Here is a 25,379-nt window from a genome sequence, read left to right as displayed (position 1 = left end):
AGGATGAGGAGTAAAAGCCTTGACCAGAGCTCCGAGCCAGAGAAAAGTCACTCACAACCCCTTTTGGAATTGGTGCACCTGCGCAAATCCATTCTGTCAACCATTGTTTTATTGCATTAATATCATGTCTCTCTGACAGCAATTGCTCCACTGGGACACTGGAACGCCCTAATATAAGACGATATGGCCAGACATGCCATTTGGTCTAACTAGTTTACTCACTATTGAGCCAGTTGCATCAAAACTCACAGTGTACATATACATTTGTGTTTGACTCCAATATTGACAGAAAAATGTGTCCAGTCCAATGTCTTTAATGCTAAGGTTAACTGTATTTTAACATCTGCAATGACAAAATAGGATCCTTGTCGCCTAATTCTAAGTAATTTCTCTCTTGCTATGCTTTGCGCAGGGTTCCCAAATTGGGTAGATGGCTTGGCTCAGGATCTCTAAAATCCATCAGCTTTGTTGCCTCTGATGCTCTCCATACATGGGGCTCCATTCTAACAGTTCTTTGGCTATCTGCACATTAAACTTTCCCAATATGGCATGCTTGGAACAGCCAGTGTGCAGGGAGTCATCAATGTTTTTAATAAAACACTTGAGCACCACTGGGCTGTTAATTTCAGGCTCTCTGTCACATTTGTAAAGGTGACCATGACAATGCTTACAGTTGCCTCTGATTTCAATGTATTTAAATGTGGCTGAGGGATAGACCTTGGCTCTTTTAAATACGCTAAATGTGCTGGGGCTTTTCACTTCTTTCCAAACATGAGGATTTATCACATGAGTCCAGATGCCAGGTTTCAGAATCATGTTTTAGAGAACTTGTTTTTGTATTTAACCTTATCAGGAAGAAAATTCAATCCATTTGTCTAATGGATCTTCAAGTGTCACGGCTTCGGGGTGTGGGAACAAGGAGGAGCAGGAGAAGGCGTGGTAGAAGGATATTTAATGGTATCCAGGAGAGATATACAATATATATGGTACGAAGCGTCGCACAGCTCTTTGACACTGTCGGAGACAATCACACACAAAGACAGGGGGAGCAGAGGGAACATATATACCGGGGGGAAACAGCGATGATGAGGAACAGGTGCACTAAACGGGACACAGGTGAAATGTATGATGAGACGGTGGTGTCAGAAAGCCGGTGACGTCGACCGCTGGGGCCCGCCCACTGCAGGGGGAGGTGAACCAGCAGAGGTCGCAGTTGTCACAGTACCCCCCCCCTGACGCGCGGCCCCAGCCGCGCGACGACGCCGGCCTCGGGGCCGACCCGGGGGGCGCGGAGCAGGGCGGTCCGGCCGACGCCGATGGAAGTCGCGGACAAGGACGGGAGCCAGGACGTCCTTCACCGGAACCCAGCTCCGCTCCTCCGGGCCGTACCCCTCCCACTCCACGAGGTACTGGAGGCCCCCCGTCCGGCGCCTCGAGTCAATGATGGAGCGGACAGAGTACGCCGGGGCCCCCTCGATGTCCAGAGGGGGAGGGGGCACCTCCCGCACCTCACACCCCTGGAGGGGACCATCCACCACCGGCCTGAGGAGAGACACATGAAACGAGGGGTTAATACGGTAGTCGGGGGGAAGGCGTAACCGATATGTTACCTCGTTGACTCTCCTCAGGACTTTAAAAGGCCCCACAAACCGCGGGGCCAGCTTCCGGCAGGGCAGGCGGAGGGGCAGGTCCCTGGACGAGAGCCAGACCCGGTCGCCCGGCCGATACACCGGGGCCTCCCCGCGGTGGCGGTCTGCATTGGTCTTTTGACGGCGGACAGCGAGCCGGAGGCGGGATTGTACTGCCTCCCATGTGCCCGCTGCCCGCCGGAACCAGTCGTCCACCGCAGGGGTACCGGTCTGGCTCGGCGTCCACGGCGCCAGGACCGGCTGGTAGCCCAGGACACACTGGAAAGGCGTCACGCCCGTGGAGGAGTGGTGCAGAGAATTCAGTGCGTATTCTGCCCACGGCAGAAACTCTGCCCACTCCCCCGGCCGGTCCTGGCAGTAGGACCGGAGGAACCTACCCACTTCTTGATTGACCCGTTCCACCTGCCCGTTGGACTGGGGATGGTAGCCCGAGGTCAGGCTGACCGAGATCCCCAGGTGCTGCATAAATGCCTTCCACACCCTAGACGTGAATTGGGGACCCCGGTCAGACACGATGTCCTCGGGCACCCCATAGTGCCGGAAGACGTGTGTGAACAGGGCCTCCGCGGTCTGTAGGGCAGTAGGAAGGCCGGGCAGAGGCAAGAGGCGGCAGGACTTCGAAAACCGATCCACAACGACCAGGATGGTGGTATGGCCCTGGGAAGGGGGGAGATCTGTCAAGAAATCAACAGAAATGTGGGACCATGGCCGTTGTGGAATGGGCAAGGGGTGCAACTTGCCCACAGGTAGGTGCCGGGGTGCCTTACTCTGGGCACACACCGAGCAGGAAGAGACGTATACCCTGACGTCCTTAGCTAAAGTGGGCCACCAGTACTTACCGGCCAGGGCGCGCACTGTTGGCCCGATGCCAGGATGACCGGAGGAGGGAGATGTATGCGCCCAGTAGATGAGGCGGTCGCGGACAGACGCCGGCACATACGTACGGCCCTCAGGGCATGTGGGCGGAGAGGGCTCGTCGCGCTGCGCTCCGGCGATGTCCGCGTCCAGTTCCCATACCACCGGTGCCACAATGCATGACTCCGGGAGCACGGGAGCATCATCCACTGGCCTCTCCTCCGTGTCATGCTGGCGGGACAGCGCGTCAGCCCCGACGTTCTTACTCCCCGGCCTGTAGGTGAGAGTAAACACAAACCGGGTGAAGAACATAGCCCACCTTGCCTGGCGAGGGGTCAGCCTCCTCGCTGCCCGCATGTACTCCAGGTTCCGGTGGTCAGTCCAGACGAGGAAAGGGTGTTTAGCCCCCTCTAACCAGTGCCTCCACGCCGACAGAGCTCGAACCACGGCCAGCAGCTCACGATCACCAATGTCGTAGTTCCGCTCCGCCGCACTGAGCTTCTGGGAGAAGAAGGCACAGGGACGGAGCGTGTTACGACACCCCGTCCGTTGGGAGAGGATGGCACCGAGCCCACAATCGGACGCGTCCACCTCCACGATGAACTGGAGCGACGGGTCGGGATGGGCCAGGACCGGAGCGGTGGTGAAACGATGTTTCAGTTCCACAAACGCCCGCTCCGCGTCCACGGTCCACCGCAACCGGGTCGCCCCCCCTTTCAGAAGGGAGGTGATCGGAGCCGCTACCTGGCTAAAGCCCCGGATAAACCTCCTATAGTAATTGGAGAAGCCTAAGAAACGTTGCACGTCCTTAACCGTGGTTGGGGTCGGCCAATTACGCACGGCGTCAATGTGAGGCTCCTCCATAGCCACACCTGTGCTGGAAAAGCGATAACCCAGGAAGGACACAGACGACTGGAAAAACAGACACTTCTCGGCTTTCACGTACAGGTCATGCTCCAGCAGTCGAGCCAGCACTCTGCGCACTAACGAGACATGTTTGGCGCGGGTGGCAGTGAATATCAAGATGTCATCAATATACACTACCACTCCTTCGCACAACAAGTCTCGGAATACGTCGTTGACGAAGGACTGGAAGACTGAAGGAGCATTCATCAACCCGTACGGCATCACTAAATACTCGTAATGGCCAGACGTGGTACTAAAAGCGGTTTTCCATTCGTCTCCTTCCCGGATACGCACCAGGTTATAGGCACTCCTGAGGTCTAATTTAGTGAAAAAGCGGGCCCCGTGCATCCTCTCCACCTCCGCAGAGATCAAAGGGAGAGGGTAGCGGAACGGAATGGTGATCTTGTTCAGCGCCCGGTAATCGATGCACGGGCGCAAACCACCGTCCTTCTTTTTCACAAAAAAGAAACTCGAGGAGACCTGTGACTTGGAGGGCCTGATGTAGCCCTGTTCCAACGCTTCCGCAACGTAGGCGTTCATAGTCTCCGTTTCGGTGCGGGACAGTGGATACACGTGACCCTTCGGGAGTGCGGCTCCGTCAACGAGGTCTATCGCACAATCCCCCAGCCGGTGTGGTGGCAACACAGCAGCCTTGGCTTTGGAGAAAACCGTAGCCAAGTCCCTGTATTCGGGGGGAATGGGCACGGCGGGCGCACTGTCTGGACTTTCCACCGAGGTCGAGCCAACGGAAACACCCAAACACCTACCCTGGCACTTCCGCGACCACCCCGACAGACGTCGACTAGACCAGGAGATGAAGGGGTCGTGTAGGGACAACCAGGGGAAACCTAAAACGACTGGGAACGTGGGAGAGTCGATGATGTGGAATGTAATGGTTTCGCTGTGTCGGCTGTCGGTAATCAGGAGGAGGGGAACAGTGCAACTCGTGACCAGACCGGACCCTAGTGGCCGGCTGTCTAAAGCTCTCACGGGCAGGGGGGTGTCGAGGTCCTGGAGGGGTATGTGCGACCGTAGGGCAAAAGACCTATCCATGAAATTCCCGGCTGCGCCTGAGTCTACCAGCGCCTTACACCGGGCAAGCAGCGGAAATCCGGGGAACCTAACAGGGACAGTGCACATAGAGAGGGAAGAGGTTAGTGGTGAATGTGCATGTGCTACCTGGGGTGATGCGGAAGTGCCCTGCCTGTCGCCTCTTGACTCAGGGAGGGAGGTGCGGCGTGGTGCAGTATTACGGCCTCGTTGCCCCCTGGAGGCATTCCGCACCTGCCCTCCCCGACGTCTGCCCGGCAGTGCAGCCGCCCCCAATTCCACGGGGACGGCGGTGACGGGTTGGCAGGGTGGAACGGGCGGGCCTCTACCGGGACGTCCTCGGGCAGCTAGCAGGTTGTCGAGACGGATGGAGATGTCCGCCAGTTGGTCAAAGGAGAGGGACACGTCTCGACAAGCCAGCTCCCTCCGGACGTCCTCGCGTAGGCTACACCGGTAGTGGTCGATCAGAGCCCGCTCGTTCCACCCCGATCCCGCTGCCAGGGTCCGGAACTCCAGAGCGAACTCCTGCGCCGATCTCGTCTCCTGCCGTAGGTGGAACAGTCGTTCACCCGCCTCTCTCCCTTCGTGCGGATGGTCAAACACGACTCGGAAGCGGCGGGTGAACTCAGCGTAGCTGCCCTGGGTGGGCTGCTCGAAGTTCCAAACGGCGGTGGCCCACTCCAGGGCTCTCCCGGACAGGCAGGAGACGAGTGAAGAGATCTTCTGGGCTTCGGTCGGCGCAGGATACAATGCCTGGAGCGCGATGTCCAGTTGCAGCAGGAAACCCTGGCAGCGGTCCGCCGCCCCGTCGTAGGCCCTGGGTAGCGGAATGGCCATCGCTCCCGTGTTGGGCGGCGTGGCTTGGGGAGGCGTAGAGACGGCCGGTGCTGCGGGGTTCCGCTGGCTCAGCTCTAAGCGCTGCACCGCTTTCAGTACGCTGTCCATTGCAGCGCCTAGGCTGGCCAGCATTGTTGAGTGTACTTGAACTGCCTCCGCAACACCGACCTCGCCTGTGGCTCCTTCAGGCTCCATATCCTTGTTGTAGTATTGGTGTGTGATTCTGTCACGGCTTCGGGGTGTGGGAACAAGGAGGAGCAGGAGAAGGCGTGGTAGAAGGATATTTAATGGTATCCAGGAGAGATATACAATATATATGGTACGAAGCGTCGCACAGCTCTTTGACACTGTCGGAGACAATCACACACAAAGACAGGGGGAGCAGAGGGAACATATATACCGGGGGGAAACAGCGATGATGAGGAACAGGTGCACTAAACGGGACACAGGTGAAATGTATGATGAGACGGTGGTGTCAGAAAGCCGGTGACGTCGACCGCTGGGGCCCGCCCACTGCAGGGGGAGGTGAACCAGCAGAGGTCGCAGTTGTCACATCAAGGTCAAAAGTCTTGCAGTCTTTTGGTTTGGGAGAAAGGGACCCTGGCTCAAAATCAGTTTCATCACTACTGCCACTTGTTTCATAATCACTTTCATAATTAAACTCTAAAGCAGACCAGATGTTGTCTGTTTAATTTAACATAAGTGTAGAGGGCCTTTGCAGTGATCTTGTTTCCTAGCTGCTCACTCAGCTCTGTCCAGACACTGTTGTTAGGAGTGGCAATGTTGCCATTTTTTACTATGGCTTCTTTTGATGAACACAGGACTGTGAAAATGGAATCCCGGTCTACTGCTGTTTTTTTTGGGCATCTGGCATAAAAAAGTAAAATAATTACTAATTTCAGTCTTCTATTTTGGGTCAAAAAGGTTTCATGTACAGAAAACATGTATTAATGTTGGCCCCTAGATACACAAATTATTCAAAAAACCCATAATGCACAACAAGGGGCAAATGTAATTTGAATTTCTTAGTTATATTAGCAATATTAGTATTAGAAATGAGCTTTCTGTTGTCAATGTATTTTCAATCTTAGCTTTTAAAGTTGTACCATTATTCTTAAAGTTCACTAATATTGTATTAACTGACACTAATAAGACATTTTACTTACATTGTCCAGATATTTGATTTAGTTGAGGATGTTAAATAACTACATCGTGTTATGGTTTAAGTTTTCCTCTACTACACTCAACAAGACCACCTTGAACAGAAGTGTCACTTAGCGCCCAATGGTGGTGAAGTGAAGTATAGCAGATGATACTCATAAATGAACCAGGAAAGATACACAAATAAACCAGGAAAGATTGTTTTTGTTTATTTTGCATTCAACCATCCCAACAGACCCAATCATAACACAAGATGTAGCAAATATCAGGAAATCATAACGGTCTGGTAAAATAATATTTTATATACACAGATTAAGCATTGACAGAGCTGTGGTGGAAAGAGTGAAGACAATACGCTATCCAGTAGAAATGTAGGTTACTTACCAAAAACTAGTAGCACAAACAAAACTTTTTACGGCACAAATGAAGCACAAACAAATGAGACTATTTTGGTTGAAATCGGAGCATGTTGGGGGGCTGCGTGACCCCAGAATGACCTATAAAATATTCCTTAATATCTATAAAATGATAGCAACACAAACGAAAATGTTAACAGCACAAACCAGTACAAACGAATTAGCCTATTTTGCAGAAGTTTTGCGTTGGGTGGTCCTGGAAAGTGTTCTTCACTTGACTGGATGTGGTAAAGGAATTTTTCTTTACCATGGAAAGGATCCTATGATCATCCACCACTGTTGTTTCTCCGAATGTAACAAACTGTTGATTTGGCCACTCCTACTGTACCTGTTATCTCTCTGATGAATTTTTGTTTTTTTGCAGCCTAAAGATGGCCTGTTTTACTTGCATTGAGAGCTACTTTGACCACATGTTGTGGGTTCACAGCAACAGCTTCCAAATGCGAATGCCACACCTGGAATCAACTCTAGACCTTTTACCTGCTTAATTGGTAAAGATATAACAAAGGAATAGCGCATACTTGTCCATGAATCAGCTTTGGAGTCAACTGTCCAATTACTATGGGTCCCCTGAAAAAGAGGGGGCTTCATATTAAAGAGCTGTAATTTCTAAACCCTTCCTCCAGTTTGGATGTGAATACTCTCATATCAAAGCTGAAAGACCGCCCATATTCATTATTTAACTGTAACTTGAATATATTTTGGTAAACAGACAAAATAACAAAACTTGTGTCAGTGTCCAATTATTTCCAGTCCTAACTGTAGATTTTCTCACAGGATGTCTTGCAAGACCCAATTCCAGTCATCACAACTTTTCACATGAGCTCAGTGACAAAATGTCACAACACACTCTAGGATCTGTCTGTGTATGCAGTACAGGCTGTGTCAGACAACTCTTTTGAAGCTTAAGACTGCATTAGAGACCTCTGAACAATTGAGCTGGTGAACTCCTCACTAGGGAGTCAGTAATATGTCTTCTACAGGATTGTACTGTATCTTCTGTCTTCCTCCACCATCTCAAGTGTCAGATGTCTGCCAAACTATTGCCTTTGATGCAGGGGCGGAAATCTGACATCAAGTTTGGAGGGGACAAATACATAACATTTTCTCAAGAGCAATTTTTGAGGGGGACACCAAAAGTAGTACTCTAATACTGTTTTAGTTTGCCCCATCGGTTGGCTTGCTACTGTAGCTCTGCAAATTCGGCTGTTGTGTGTGAACCCTACCAACATAAAACACATTTACTGGATTAGCCTCATGTTAGCTATGTGCATTGAGTGCCTTTCAGATGGTAGACACGAACACTGTCACCTTGCCAGCTAAGGAATACTACATACATTGCACTGCAAGCTTCTCTCATTGACTCGAATTCAAACAACTGCAAAAGCTGGTTGATGTTACTCTAGCTTGCTAACAAACATCAGCCTACTGCTAGCCAACATAAAGAGTGACCTGCAATTCAATGCAGAGAAAATGAATGCAGTTGACGGTTAGAAATATTTCTTTATTGTACTGAGAGGTAGAAGTAAAGAAATGTCTAACATATCTTTTGTTTGAAGTACTTAATGAAAGTCAACCACCAACGACAGACTGTCAGAGTCCCAATTTCCAAAACACACAATAGGATTTTGTCATTTGTATTTGATAAGGTTGATGAAAATGGTTTAAAATTTTGTACCAAAATGGTTGATGTTTTGTATTTTGTCATTTAAAAATACTGTAAAATACTTTGTGAGAAGTCTACATTATGATGACATAGAAATGCTACCTCTGATTGGTGTCTACTCAGTAATTTGCCCAGACTTGTTGAGATCAGAACAGAAAATGTATCCATACTTGAAGAAGGTCAAGGTGAGAAACATGTAGGAAGCCAGCTTTCTATAGATTTTTTTTAGCATAAATTTGCTTACATTTTTAACATTTTTAGTTTGGGTTTTCAGTAGTTTGAATAGTCTAGGCTAAATCATTTACCAATTTACAGAATGTTCTAGCTAAATATTTGACCCGAGTTGCAGCCCTCACAGTTAACGTTAGCTTGCTATTTTCAGCCTATGTTAAGTTTTTGACTTTTGTGCAAGATACAAGTAAGGGTACAAGATTGTAGCTGTTTAGCAGGATCATTTGCAAACCATTGCTGTGTCTCCCAGTACAGTTTCAAGAGCATGGAGTAGGTACCAGGATATGGGCCGTTACACAAGGAGAGCTGGAAAGGGCCGTAGAAGGGCATCAACCCAGCAGCAGGACTGATATCTCAATCAAATCAATCAAATTTATTTATAAAGCCCTTTTTACGACAGCAGTTGTCACAAAGTGCTTTTACAGAAACACCTGTATCTGCTCCTTTGTGGAAGGAGGAACAGGAGTAGCTCTGCCTGAGCCCTACAGAAGGACCTCCAGCAGGCTACTGGTGTGCATGTTCCTGACCAAACTGTCAGAAACAGACTCCATGAGGGTGGCATGAGGGCATGGCGTCCTCTAATGGGACCTGTGCTCACAACCCAGCACCATGCAACTCGACTGGCATTCACCAGAGAACGTCAGAATTGGCAGGTCCACCATTGGTGCCCTGTTCTCTTCACAGATGAGAGCAGGTTCACACTGAGCACGTAAAATACATGAAAGAGTCTGGAGATGCCGTGGTGAACGTTATGCTGCCTGCAACATCATCCAGCATGACCGGTTTGGCGATGGGTCAGTGATGGTCTGAGGAGGCATATCCTTGGAGGGTCACACAGACCTCCACATGCTAGCCAACAGTACCCTGACTGCTGTTAGGTACCGGGATTGAATCCTCAGACCCATCACCCATAATTCTGGTGCAGTGGGCCCTGGGTTCCTCCTGGTGCAGGACAATGCCCGGGCTCATGTGGCCAGAGTGTGTAGGCAGTTTCTGCATAATTGATGCCACTGATTGGCCCTCACATTCCCCAGACCTGAATCCAGTTGAGAACCACTGGGATGTTATGTATTGGTGCATCCAACGCCACAAATTAGTAACCTAATTAATTAATCAAGTACAAGGTAAGAGTGAAAAGGGATTTATAAATACATTTGATTGATTGATTTTGCACTCTGTAGAATTTTTAGAAAAACACTGTGGAAGACATGTAACTTTTTTCACTCTTACCTATTTTACTCTTTAATTTACCATTATCCCCAGGGTGCTGAAGCTTTCAACAGTGTGCTGAAAAGATCATGGATTTTTCACTGGCAAATCTACTTTGAGGTACATAGTTCTGTGTCCCTGTAATCTTCTCTTACCTTTTTGTTATCCATATGTCAGGGGGTGGACTATTAAGCACCATGTTATTGTCATGTTTTATTAGTCCAACATTTAGGTCACTGTTATCTACTTAGTGTATTATTAATATTATTGTTATTCCTTTGAAGTCCATGCAGGTTACTCATTTGTTGGACATATCTAATCCTATACACATGTGAGTACATGTGCTGTACAGAGAATCATTGCAATCTGATAAGAAAGACAAGGGTCTCTATTCCAACAATTTTCACTCTAGTAATTAACCACCTTTAGGGTAAATGCTGTCTACGTCTGCTTAATGTATTTCATTTGTAGACACTTGGTCCAATACTGCTACCTCACACTTGTTGAGAAGCAGCTTCAAACAGAACAGAACGAATGGAATGACCACATGATCCAGAGGCAAGTTGGAGCAGCTGGGCCTTTTGGAAAACCAAACCTCATGTATTTCACACCTACCACTGGTAACTCGCATGCATTTTTAATAACTTATCTTCAAATGTTCAGAAATGTTCAAATGTAAAATCTTTGGGTACTGATGTAATTTTCTCACTTGCGTCATTTCTCAAAGGAACACAGAATCTGCTTTGTCCAGTGGACAGAGACCTGACACACTATGCTGCATCACTGCTGTGTGAAGATGGAGCAGCACTGCTGTGTGATGGAGCAGCACTGCTGTGTGAAGATGGAGCAGCACTGCTGTGTGAAGATGGAGCAGCACTGCTGTGTGATGGAGCAGCACTGCTGTGTGAAGATGGAGCAGCACTGCTGTGTGATGATGGAGCAGCACTGCTGTGTGATGATGGAGCAGCACTGCTGTGTGATGATGGAGCAGCACTGCTGTGTGATGGAGCAGCACTGCTGGTTGCTAATGAAGCTTTCTGAACTCTCTGCCACAGGTTTCTTGCTCGTTCTGCTCTCCACATTGACCACGTGTGTAGAGCGGTCGATGGCTGCATATGTGTGCTTGAAGAACTATTTCTTAGAAAAGTTGATTGATCTTTCTGTTGATCAGCCTCAACATTTTGAAGAGGCTTGTCTTTTTTATATAAACATTTAGGGTCCTTACAATGAATTAATATTGAGGACCTAGTAAGGTGTAGGACAACCCCATTGTCATCAGAACCTGACCTACTGTGTTTTTGGGTCATTTACCTGTTTTTTCATGTCTCCTGCTAGCCTTTACCTGTGCTGTAGCCTGCCTCTATTCTTTGGATTTAGACCTATAGCCTGCCAGACTATTTTGCCTGGCTGTTGTTTTTGTCTTGTCACCTAAAATAAAACCCTTTCTTGCTTTGTGCATGCATCTACACCTGCCTGTGGGTCGTATTCCTTACACCTACACTCCTAATCCAATTTTGAATTGTTTACACAGCAGACACCCATGTTTTGCCGCTCCTGGTTTTCAGAAAAAAAGAGGTGACACATTTGTATTTTTCAAAACTATATTCAGATTTACACCAAATAAAGCGATTCATACATATTACAACACATTGTTAAAATGCTTATAGATGTGTACTGAATGTGTCATAGATATGTAGCCTTAAGCAAAGAGTTATCATTTCTTTTGTGAATTATTACTTTTTGTTTGAAAAAGCACTTTGTTCGGCTCTACTGCAACCCATAATAGATAGGGGACTGAGACGTCTGCTTTAAACATGCACTGAGCAAATAGTCACTTTAATAGAGTCACCATAACAACATTGTGAAAGGGTGCCTGCCCAGGTGAATTTTATGAGCAGGTGATAAAAAGGACCAAGGTGGACACTCCAGCACAGTATACATACAGTATATATGTAACTAGAAAAAAGAAGAGTGGATGTTGGTTATTGAAAACATTTCAAAGCCAATCTTGCACTGAAGTAAAAAAAAAAAAAAACGGATCCTGCCCAGCCAGGATATGAAAGGAATTAGGTACTAATGTATTTTCCATTTCCAGCGTAATAAGAAAATGGTTTCAGGAACATTATTTAAAATTGCCTATGGCTTCAGTGGCCTGCACATTCCTGAGAAGTCCATTACTCCCCTAAAAATAATTGACCAAGAGTTTGGAGGTCAAGCCCAGACTGGAAAACCTTGGCCTGGGTCCTTGCTGTGGGTCGTTGTTCTGGTTCATACATAAGGCACTGGGTTATAGTGTCTTTCCATGTTGGGGAAACCAAGGCCAAAGCATGGGGCTCAGTCCGGGAAGAAAGCAGTGCTTTAACTTCACGAGGTTGTCTTACATTCCAAGGCAGAGAACCTGTAAAAAGCTCTACAAAGGTAGCACCAACAGACCACACATCTGAATGCCACGTTGCAGGATTGTAGTTTAGCTCACATTCAGGAGCACGGTAGTAGACTGTTCCCCAGAGAGGACCAGCAGGTGGAACAATGGTCTGGCTGCCTATTTTCAGGGAAACTGTGTCGTGAATGTTTGCCATGCCCCTATCAGTTAAAAAAGCTCTCTTGCCTTTTTTCTCCACCTACAGAAATAAAGATTTCCCAGATATTCATGCAGATATTCATATTTCTAGGTTAAAATGATGGTATATTCCAAATATTTAACCAGCCCACTTACAACAATGTTGCCTGGTTTGATATCCTGGTGTATAATGCTCTTTGAATGGATGTACTCAACAGCAAGGCAAACCTGGAACCCAATGGCCTGTTTTGTCTCTCCATCTAGTTGAATATTGAACGTACAAGGTAAGCATAGTTAACAAGGTGAGATAAGATTTCAATACACTGTAACATAATGGTACCTTACCATTTTGCACCCCTTAACTATTCAAATATGTTTGGCCCAAAATACAACATACATTTGTGAGCAAGAATATGATGACTCAAACTGAATAATTTGTGTGAAAAAGTAGTAGTGTTGAGCATAGACCAAGTTTGAAAGAACCAGAAACGAAGTAAATTACTCAGAGTGGCTTGTATGTTCACTGTTAACGCCACACCAGTTTTGCAGATTGGTTGTGAAGGATGGGATCCAGATTACTCCCATGTATAGACTCATTGGCTATCAAACATTGGCTATCAAACTCATTGGTTGCTGTCCTTGGCGCTCCCATCATTCTCACAATGCATGGATGGCTCAGACGTCTGTTCAGAGCTTCATCAACATGAATAGTACTCCAGGGGTATAAGTATCCACCTCTTACCTGTCACGTGCTGGGTTGTGGAAGGACACAGCCGCAGAATCAAAGTAAAAGGTGTAATGCATGGTTTTAATCAAAAGAAGGACTTAAGCAAAAGCAACAACCAGTGACATGGGATATTCCATTGAAGGCAAAAACCAAAATGAACCACACTGGCAAAGCAAAACAAGGAACTTAAATAGGGTCCCCAATTGGAGGCAACGACCGACACCTGCCTCCAATTGGAGACCAAAAGGATTGGAGGTGGCTAGATGTGCCACCTCCTGTCTTGTCCTGACTATGCCCCGAGCCCAGCGCAGAGATGGCTAGGGACATAACCAGGACGTGACAGTACCCCCCCCCCCAAAGGCGCGGGCTCCCGACCGCAAGACCGGGACGACAACACCTGGACAGGCGGAGGCTCAGCACCCGGAGCTGCCGGTACAGGCCGGGGAGGTGGAGGGCCAGGAGACGGGAGAGCCGGAGGAGGGACAGGAGCAGGCAGAGGGGCAGGAGCCCGTGGAGTAGCAGGAGCCGACGGTAGAGCCAGCGGAGCCGGGAGAGCCGGCGGAGGGACAGGAGCCGGGAGAGCCGGCGGAGGGACAGGAGCCGGGAGAGCCGGTGGAGGGACAGGAGACGGGGGAGGAGCAGGAGACGGCCGAGGAGCAGGATACGGCCGAGGAGCAGGGAGAGCCGGTGGAAGGACAGGAGCCGGGAGAGCCGGTGGAGGGACAGCAGCCGGCGGAGGAGCAGGAGCCGGAGGAGGGTCAGGTGCCGACGGAGGAACAGGAGCAGGGAGAGCCAGCGGAGCGGCCGGGACCGGAGAGGGCGCCGCAGAGTCCAGGGCAGGAGAGGGCGCCGCAGGGAGAGGCGGTGGCTCCAGGGCAGGAGAGGGCGCCGCGGGACGAGCTGGAGGCTGCGGCCACTGGACAGCTGGAGGAGCTGCCGGCGCTGCTGGCTGCGGCTCCTGGGCAGCGCGGGGGCGCTGGCTGCGGCTCCTGGGCAGCAGGATGGCTAGGGGCATAGCCAGGACGTGACATTACCTAATCTTTCTCCTCGCACAGTATCCATAGAAAGGTCAAAGTGATCCAAAAGTGGATAGTAAGTGGATATTATTTGACTAACAAACACCCGGCGCCTTGGGGCTGGCACCGGGCGTAAAGCCGACTGCGGAGCAGCAGCTGGGGAAGCAGGGCGCCGCGGGGCGGTAGCAGGCCACGGAGTAGGGAGTGGAGCACGCCGAATGGCCAGGGGACCACTCGTTCCTTCCAACCCGTGGCAGGTAGGAGGCACGGGCTGCTGATTCCTCCTATGGCCTCCTCTCCTACGACCCGTCCTCTCCGCCTTCTACATCTCCTGTAGGAGCCCCTTCACTACATCCTCCTCCTGCCGGCATAGGGGCTTGACCTCTCCCCACTGGTCTACGCCCCATAGCACCCCCCCAAAAAGGTCTTGGGGCGACCTCCGGTTTTACTCCTCCAGGGGGTCTTCCTCCACTCTCCCATACACCACCTCCTCATTGTCCGAGGAGAGGGAGTCAGACCCCCAATCGCCTCTCCAGGAATACTCCCCTCTCATAGGCTGAATCGGAGGGGAGTAGCCGGAATAAACGCAGAGACGCCGAGCTTCCTCCTCTGGCGTATCTGGCTTCTCCCACAACCACAGGGAGTTGTCCCTGTGACCATGGCAGGTCTTACTTGTGCGCCTGCGGATTCCTTTTCGTTGGTTCATTCTGTCACGTGCTGGGTTGTGGAAGGATACAGGCGCAGAATCAAAGTAAAAGGTGTAATGCATGGTTTTAATCAAAAGAAGGACAAACGCAAAAGCAGCAACCAGTGACATGGGCTATTACATTGAAGGCAAAACCCAAAATGAACCACACTGACAAAGCAAAACAAGGAACTTAAATAGGGTCCCCAATTGGAGGCAACGACCGACACCTGCCTCCAATTGGGGAGACCAAAAGGATTGGAGGTGGCTAGATGTGCCACCTCCTGTCTTGTCCTGACTATGCCCCGAGCCCAGCGCAGAGATGGCTAGGGACATAACCAGGACGTGACATTACCTAATCTTTCTCCTCGCACATTATCCATAGAAAGGTCAAAGTGATCCAAAAGTGGATTGTAAGTGGATATTATTTGACTAACAAAAATATATAGGAAAGCATCAGTGGATGCCCAACTATTTCCCATTAGGATAAGAAAATATATCACTTACGTGCTGACAAAGATTTCATGTGCTACATCGTCTTGTGAGTTGGAGTCTATCAGTAGCCGCTTGATCACAGCCGGGGTATTTTGGTACATGCCTTTGTAGACTATTGCAAAAGCTCCCTTTCCAACCACGTTCTCGGAATCATAAGTAATTTGATCCACTGGCACATATGGCAGTCGCTGCAAATAAACTGAAATATGTGTGGAAAAATATAGTTGTAACACTTTGTCTTTGCATTTCCCATTACATCCTTTTCATTATTAGTACTGTACTCACGAGAAGGCGATTCTAAAACTTCAGTTTCTTCAAACCCCTGTTGTTCAGCCAGACCCTAGTCATTGAAGAGCAACAAAAAACATCAATGGAGTATATTTTTACTACTATATGAATTGAGTTTTTGATTACTCTAATGTATGTTGTTTTATTATTAATTCAACAAAGGTACCTTGGAAGTAATACCATGGCTACTTTGTGCTGTGCCTAATAACACTAATTAGCTGTGGTATTTTGCCAATATACCACACCTCTTCCAGGATTATTGCTTAATTATCCAACCTTGTCTCTGGCCACCTCCGCATCCTCAGAGTAGTTGTCTAAATCTTTTAAGAATAATAATGACAGAAAATATGTATGACAACATTTGACTACAGATTATGTAAATTCTTCTATACGGTGACATGATATCTTACCTATTAAATCGAAATAATATTTCCCCTTTGATAACATGACAGCATTGTTAATATTTTGCATGAAGCAAGTTGGAAAACTTTTGTCTGATAGAAATAGACCTCCATGCTAAATCTCACCTCAACCGGATAATTTGGTTGTTGTGAGTCTGTAAAAAGAGTGATTATTTAAATATGGTAAAGACATTTGAATGTACTTGGTTAAATGAGAACTTAATCAGTAGTTGACCTTTTTTTTACCTGCCAAGAAATCCTCTGACGGGGAACTTGAATCATTTTCTTGTGGCTTATAATAAATAGAAAAATACATCCTTTAATACACCTAATGACAACATACACAAAAACTGAGAGCAGGTTACCATCCCAAGAACACATAATATTGACAATGTTCAAAACCAAACAACCCCTCTTTACAATTGGAAGACTAGAATAGCTACTGATTTCTGTAAACTTTCTGTAGGCAAAATGTGTAGGCAATGTGTTTCAGGAGGATCAAAAAGTGTCAAGTTTCACTAAGCATGTATAAAGTAGGGAATTAAACACTTGTAAAACACATTAAGGACATAGGGGGCACAATCAACAGCAACCAGTATATATTGCCAATATACGTTTCCAATGACCAACTAACCGAGGGTGGCAGGACAATGCTGGAACTGGAAGCAATGGGTTGGAAAGATTTATACAAGACATTCTGTCTGACCTACACCCTGGGAGCACCTGGTCACAAAAACAACACCATTCAGGAGCTGTTTATGTCATTATAATGGCACTATATAAGTGTTAATAAACTATGCAATGTCAGTCCTGACTTAAATAACTAAAGTAGGTCATCTTATTGTCACACCCACACATAACAAGCTTACTTAAAGAGGTACCTAGTGTTATTATTTGTGAATCATTATGTTTGAATTCATACCTCAGAATTTGTAGGAACAGACCCATGAAGCCATACTTTTTTGAGCATAGGCTAACAATGAACAGACAAAAACATGTAATATCAAATAATACAATGTTTACCACAAAAACAACAGTTGTAGAGAACTTTTTAAAACACATTCAATATGTACCACTGAATTCTGGTAATAGTAACATTGTCATACATATTGAAGAGGCTTATATACTGTTATCTTACCCGTTCCTCAGCCCAGTAACTGTATCCTGCTGTTTGAAAACCGATTACATCCAATAATGCATATCAAGAATAAGTATCCCCAAAATGTATTATTATCATGGCACTGAACTAAATATTACCCATGGATCTTCGTCCAACAAAGAAAGTTTTCTTCCAGACATCCTTTATTTCTGATAGGGTCATATGCTCTTATTCAAAGTCCGCCCTTGGCCAAGGTGTCCCATCGTCATGGCAGAGTGTGAAGACCTGGAAGGTCAAAGTCTGTCTTTGGCAGCGGCCACAATTTCATTGTAGCCATCAGTGGGGTCCAGTAAAAATGTGGACGACTCCTCCTCAGCAACAACTCTAATGTACTTTCCCCCTGTCACTTTAGTTTTTTCTTTCCAAGCCATTGGACGGATCCTTATTTTTATATATTTTTGCTCTGTGGCTTTGGAAAGTGGAAAATGTTTGCGCTTACTTTTGCCCTTATGTTGACATTCTTTTGCCACTTTAAAAATGGCTTCTGCATCTGTAAAAGTAAACATATCTGAAAATGTTGTTATTCCACAAAAAAATCGGAATTTAACATATAGACAAATATTTCTATATTTCCATTATAAAATAATAATCTTGGAGGGTGTTCTAGTATTACCCTAATGTTACCAGTATACATACAAGTGAGTGTGGTGGTTGCTGAAAAGAGTTTGAGGTGCAGGTTCCAGGAGACATAAGTGTGGGATTTAACCTACCTTCATCTAGCTCTTTCTTTAGGGCTTCATAAAGAGCTTTGGGGTCTCCCATGTTCCTAAATGAAAAATACTAGAATAGTAACATGACCTCTGCAGTATGCATTTATAATAGGTAAACATTGTTACTGATTAAACAAAATAGATCTAGCCACAGATTGTCAACAGTTTATTAATTTGGAGAATCATAAGTCGGACAACAACACATTTCCTTAGAATTACATACTTGATAATAAACTTTTTTGTTTAAATAGTACTGTTGTAAAGCATTAAATGTAATAGGCACCACAAAATGGAATATGAAATAATTAACTGTGGATTTTGGAACGTTAAGTAGTTGGTAATTATCTGGCTAAAATTAGCAATGTCACTGAAGGTTCCTATAATCTTTTGGTCAAAAATAAATAGCTACAGTTCTATTTATTTATTGGTGTGCTTAAGCCAGCCAGCCAGTCCACTAGCCAGGCATCCAGCCAGTTAGCAGCAGCCAGCTAAACAAGTTAGCTAGCTAGCCAGCCAAATAGCTAACCATAAACGGCAAACTTTTTATTTAAGATAACATTATTTAGCAGAACGGCTAAACAACGGAAAAAAATTAATCTAACTAAGCAAATATACAACAGTATTTCAATAAAGGTGACATGTTGCAATTATGAAAGCGCAAAAACATAATTTTCTAATTGATCTTACCTTACACAAGCTAGCACCTCTTCTTTATTGAGTCCATGTGATAATAGTTCCAGTGTTTCTGCTCGTTTTATTCGCTGGGAGAAATCATATACTTTTGACTGATACTTTACTAAGGGGATTGCTGATGTTTGACGGGAGGAGGGCTGACGATTTACCAAGGGAGGACTGACAATTGATTAGGGGGGGACAGACGATTGACTAGGGGAAGACTGACGATTGACCAGGGTAGGGCTGATGACTGACCAGGGGAGGACTGACGATTGACCAGGTGAGGACTAAAGCTTAAACGGGGTGATGTTTGACAAGACGATAGCGGATACTTGACCAAGGGAGGGGTGATGTTTGACAGGGGGAGGAGTGATGATCGAGTGGGAGGAATGATAATGTTCCTAATATGGATGCTGTAATTGCCTGAACTTTCAGAGTCAGAAACCATTGAAGAATTCTAACAACAGTGTTCACTTAGGTTCACAAACGGTTCCAGCAAGAGGCCTTTCTAAAGGGCATATGTGAGAAACAAGTAACTGCAGTACCTATAAACAAAGAGAGGGGTCATTCTTTCATCTCTAATTACACATACCTGATTGGGGCAAACTCTAAAATAATTGAATGGTAAAAAAGTGAGAGGTTTGTAAAAGTGCAACAGTTTGGAGCTCTTACTCGTGCTTTTGCTTTATGTAATAACAGACTCAAAAGAACATGTGGAATTTTCTGTGTCCATGAGCACACTTTCAAAAGCCCCTTTACATAGTTACCTTCCTCTCTCCATTGACAGAAATGGTTAGTTCAATCAATTAATCAAAATTATTTTATAAAGCCCCTTTTACAACATTACAATAACATTATAATAATTAATAAATCCATATGTCCTGAGTATAAGAACAAAATCCACTGGAGAGAGGACATCCCAGTGGAGATCTTTAGTAGACACTTAAATGTTGGGACTCATCCTAGATGTTATTATAACCTCATTAGGGAGATCAACTGGTGTTGATATCATTGACCAATGTACCATCATCTCCCTCATCAACATTACTGTGTTGCCCTCCAGTCTGAACTGTCTGTAGTCTCAGTTTATATCTCCTGAACTGTCTGTAGTCTCAGTTTTTATCTCCTGAACTGTCTGTAGTCTCAGTTTATATCTCCTGAACTGTCTGTAGTCTCAGTTTTTATCTCCTAAACTGTCCGTAGTCTCAGTTTATATCTCCTGCATTGTCTGTAGTCTCAGTTTATATCTCCTGAGAAAGAAAAATATCATTAGTGACATTAACCAATGTTATCTTAAATGCATTTTAAATTACTAATAAAATATACAGTTTACACCAAGTTCATTCTCTATATGTTCTGAGTTTTAACCTCTGCTTTGCAGTCTGCTTTACCTGAATCTCCTAGTCCATTTCCTGAGAAATGTAAAAATGTCAGTTAAATCTAGAATATTGTTTTTCTTTTGTTCAAGCTCAAATTACCATTGTATAGATATTGAATTATATACTGCTGAATGAAAAGGTTTCTATTACTCTGGTCCAGAACTGCTAAAAGTCTCCTCTACATGTTAAACGTAGGGCTGCACTGATTATTGTAGTTGGAAATTATGTAAGATAAATCTATGAAATAGTGCCTTTCTACTGAGATTAAGGCACCTATGTTTTATGCAGCACACTGTCAAAGAAAACACTCAAACGAACTATCTAACGTTATAACACCAGGAGTCAGGAATGCTAAGCATTAACTGATCTATATAGTTTTTGAATGTCATAAAATCATTGGTGTCATTTATTAATGTAATATATAGCCAGGGAGCCTGGACTGTTAATGGTTGGAAGTTGTGTGGGGTCGTTGTTCCAGGTAGCAGGAGTGAGACTGGTGGATGCGACAACACACCAATCAATCTTAATTGATCTAAATAACTAGGCCTATATAAGGGTGGGAAAAGTCACAAAATAATTGACAGGACATACATAACTATTGCACCAAAAGAATATCAAGGACCAAAGTTGATCTAATAGCCATGTGAAAAACTGTCAGATGTAAGTTCAATCAATGACAGCGTTTTCTTTCTTCCCCTCAAAGAGAAGCGTCGTGATGTGGGTCTGGTATAGTCAATATTCTCGTTAATTCCAAACCCATGCTTTGTCGCCCTCAACCGTTCTCCTGAAATTACGGCATGTTAGAATACCTTCCTGAAAGGCCAGGACCCCTTTGCATTTATATTACTTCGATTTATCATTTCATTAATAGTTAATCAAATTACCTAGAAATCAAATGTATATACATGTAAATCTATAGATTTGATCCTAGTCTGATTGTGTCTCTTTTGCATTTACATTCCATACCAGCATTACAGTTTAGCATTAGGCCTCTGGTTAGGGAATGGGTGGTGTCACGAATCTGGTTAGGGAATGGGTGGTATCAGGACTCTGGAGCAGGAATGGGTGGTGTCAGGACTCTGGAGAGGGAATGGGTGGTGTCAGGCCTCTGGTTAGGGAATGGATGGTGTCAGGACTCTGGAGAGGGAATGGATGGTGTCAGGACTCTGGAGAGGGAATTGGTGGTATCAGGACTCTGGACATGCCATGGGGCAGTGTCCTGAAGAGATCACAATCACATATATGTCTCTACATTTCAACTCATTAGTGAAGGAAACGTTTGGTATACATTTTTCAAGGAGGAGAGGAAGAGGAAAACACTGATCCTCGATCAGTCATATTTCGATCGGACATTCATCAGTGGCAGTGTTGTTGTCACAAAAACAACTGCCACAACCAAATGGTTTGAGCTACAAACTCATAGGTTCCATGGTTAGAATCAGGAAAGTCTCTGGAAGACGTGATTTGTTAAGTTATACACCTTTTCTTTTGCAGATTTTGGATACAAATTTAAGCTTAGCCTAACACTCTAAAAAGGCATTTAGTGTTAGTGTGCAGACTAACACTAAAGGCACTTTCATTGTAATCTCAAATAATTTTCCATAATTTTTGGGACAGTTACATATGTCCTTGCAACTCATATCAAAATGCAAAAAAATCCATTACACACTACCGTGTAATATTGATTAGAAATACAGTAAAGAACATATCTCAGACTGGCCAATAAAAAGAAAAGATTAAGATGGGCAAAGGAAAACAGACACTGGAAAAGGAAGATTTGAATAAAGTGTTATGGTCAGTCAATTCTAGGTTTGAGGTGTCACAAAGAAGAACATTCATGAGACACAAACCAAATAAAAAGATGCTGGAGGAGGAGTGCTTGATGCCATCTGTCAAGCTTGGTGGAGGCAATGTGATGGTCTGGGGTGCTTTGGTGGTGGTATAGTGGGAGATGTGAACAGAGAAAAAGGGATCTTGAAGAAGAAAGACTATCACTTAATTTTGCAATGACATGCAATACCCTGTCGGCAGCGCTTAATTGGAGCCAATTTCCTACTAGAACAGGACAATGACCCAAAGCACCGCTCCAAACTACACAATAACTATTTAGGGAAGAAACAGTCAGCTGGTATTCTGTCTAGAATGAAGTGTTCAGTACAGGCACTGGATCTCAACCCTATAGAGCTGTTGTGGGAGCAGCTTGACCATATGGTAAGTAATTGCCCATCAAGCCAATCCAATTTGTGGGAGGGAAAGCATGGGGTAAAATCTCTTCAGATTACTTCAAGAAATTGTGTAGAATGCCAAAGGCCTGCAAGCTTGTAATTGCTGCAAATGGAGGATTCTTTGACGAAAGCAAAGTTTGAAGGACACGATTATTATTTCAATTCAAAAATAATTATTTCTAACCTTGTCAGTGTCTACATCTCCAGTTAATTTTGCTATATTTCCAATTCAGATTTATTTTATGTATGTTTTCATGGAAAATAAGATCATTTCTAAGTTACCCTACATTTCTGAATGGTTGTGTATGTGTGTCATGGAAATCACTGCGCACAGTTAACATTGGAGTCCCCGGGAACAATCAGTGAACGGCGTTAGCCAAACTGTCATGGATATCACTGAATGGGAAAGGCAAAGAGACTGTAGATTATTTTCACATGTAAAGCTTCATTCCATATTTATAAACCTGGAGCAGTTAACAAAACTGTTAGCAGAGTCAGGTCAAGAGCTCCCTGTTGAAGGTTGAGCTCAGGCCTATATACATTCAGTACAGCCCTCTGTGTCCTCCTCCCATGCATGGTTAGTCTACACATCCCACCATCTGCTCTGCAAACTTCAGCCTACCAAGATAACAAGATGTCTACAGCCCTTGAGATGTTAACCAAAGCTATACCTATGTGCTGTAGCCACATCCTGTACAAGTGTGCAGAACTGAAACAAATAAAGGCCTTACTAAATTACTGGATTATACTTAGAATAAGCAATATGATTTCATTGTACTACAGAATAACAACATGTCTACCACATTGTGTTAACTTTGCACTGACCGGAATTTAAAGAGAATGTGGCCTTGGTCCTGCAAGTGTTGAAAGGTAATTTGTTGAATGTTTTTGCTTAATGCGATTGAGCTATTTAGCGTTGTTGTGACAAGGTAGGTAGTACATAATTTTGTCTGTACTGTAGTAGTCCATGTCATGGCAAGAACAACTCAGATAAGCAAAGACAAACCACAGTCCTTCATTACTTTAAGACATGAATGTCAGTCAATCCGGAAGATTTCAAGAAATATGAAAGTTTCTTCAAGTGCAGTCGCAAAAACATCTATCTTCATGATGAAACTGGCACTCTTGAGGACCGCCACATGGAAGGAAGACCCAGAGCTACCTCTACTGCACAGAAGTTCCTTAGAGTTACCAGCCTCTGAAATCTGCAATTAACTTCACCTCAGATTGCAGCCCAAATAAATGCTTCACATATTTCATTACATATTATCAAAAATATTATATTAGCATTTTCACTGTAGCCTACAACATTAGACATTAAACATCTAAACCTTAAGCTCTGCCATCAGCTTTGCACACTCTTGTCATTCACTCAACCAGCTTCATGAGGTAGTCATCTGGAATGCTTTACTTAGAGTCTTGAATGAGTTCCCACATGTGCTGAGCACTGCTTTAAGTTTAATTGTCCCAATACTGTGTGCATGAAATGGCGGGACAGAAATCTGAAAGTGCTTTCATTCTTAGTTGGTAGAACTTACATGTGTTGTAAAAGCCAGAAATAAAAGGTTAGTCTGTCGTTTAGTCTCATATTCCTATTTGAATCGTGTTTTCATATGCATTTAATGTACAGTAATTACAGTAATTTTTTACTTAACTGTCCAAATAGGGGAGACCGGGGTTGATTGGCACTAGGGATGAGACGATAGACCATTTTAGTACTAATTGTGATGGAAAATACTCACGATTATGATCAGGATAATCGTAAATTGGGATAATCCTCAAGAGGGGCTTGAAAAAGTTCTGCCAGTCACTGAAGTTTCCCTGACTGCTAGTTTTATTTTATAAGGGGAGCGCACATCTCATCTCACGTTGTACTACATCACTAAATATCCTCTGCAATGTATGATCAATGAAGCCAAATGGCTCTGATAGCATAAATAGAAGAATATTGTCAATTACAATAAAAATCTAAATTAAATTCTTACATGTCGTTATGAGTTGGGACTGTATTATAATGATATAAAGAGTAAACTAGTTTTCCAATTCCTTTATAGCAGTACTAGTCTACCACTACACTTAGTTGTCTACAAAAAAAACAGATGATCACGTCTCCACTTCCCACTATATGCAAATACCTGTCCATTCCATTACCACGGAAAATAAGCAGTTTAAACAATGTTGAGCTCAAACAAACCAATGATATAATAGAAGACATGCAGCTACAATGCATGCAGAAAGTGAGGAGTGACTTGAAAAAGCTCTTGCTAGTCACCGAAGTATTCCTGACTACTTGTCCAGCTCAGCCAGAGTTCTTATGCCGTTTTTGAGGCTAGGGTGAATTTTTATGCATTCTATTGTCCTGCCTAATACTACACTAAAAAGGAACACGTCGCTAACAAGCTTAGCCGATAGCCGGCCGGCACACCACAGTAAACTACTTACCCTCGTAGTTGTGCAGATAACTCGATACGTAGAGTTTGAATCCCTTGTTCCGCTTGCTTGTTGGAGCAGGGGACCAGGCATCAACAATTCGATGGACATCACTAATGCTTATTTTAGGCAGGTCTTGGAGACATCTACTAAAAACTGAAATTTTGGGCGACGCGGGTGATCGCCTTAAGTAAACCGGAAAATTATATGCCGACATCTGGCTAAAGCGGAAGTTTGTCCATACGCTTGTGCACAGAGCCTATATTGAACCTTTTCACAAAATTCAAATTTTCTGATATACTGAATTTGGGGTTTTCATTAGTTGTCAGTTATAATCATCAAAATTAAAAGAAATAAACACTTGAAATATATCAGTCTGTGTGGAATGAATGTATACATTATACAAGTTTCACTTTTTGAATGGAATTACTGAAATAAATCAACTTTTTGATGATATTCTAATTTTATGACCAGCACCTGTATACATGTGCCTGTGTGTGTGTGTGTGTGTGTGTGTGTGTGTGTGTGTGTGTGTATGTGTGTGTGTGTGTGTATGTGTGGAGGGGGACTAATGTTAGGATACTGTTATAATTACTGTCAATTCTAAAATATTGTGGTTACTGTCCCTTACAAAATATTGTGGTCACTC

The 25,379-nt window shown here is 44.8% G+C and overlaps 1 long non-coding RNA gene across 1 annotated transcript; it reads right to left on the bottom strand.

Annotated features, from left to right (window-relative positions):
• Positions 1–17,183: 17,183 nt before the first annotated feature.
• On the bottom strand, positions 17,184–18,916 carry LOC114839532. The gene is made up of 3 exons (XR_004575995.1): positions 18,709–18,916; positions 18,022–18,077; positions 17,184–17,801 (listed from the first exon to the last, which is right to left on the bottom strand). It is a non-coding gene; the product is annotated as an uncharacterized LOC114839532 (long non-coding RNA).
• Between the last annotated feature and the right edge of the window lie 6,463 nt (positions 18,917–25,379).

Source organism: Esox lucius, chromosome 7 (genome assembly GCF_011004845.1).
Source record: "Esox lucius isolate fEsoLuc1 chromosome 7, fEsoLuc1.pri, whole genome shotgun sequence".
NCBI classification, from domain to species: domain Eukaryota; kingdom Metazoa; phylum Chordata; class Actinopteri; order Esociformes; family Esocidae; genus Esox; species Esox lucius.
This window is presented reverse-complemented; position numbering and strand designations above follow the sequence as displayed.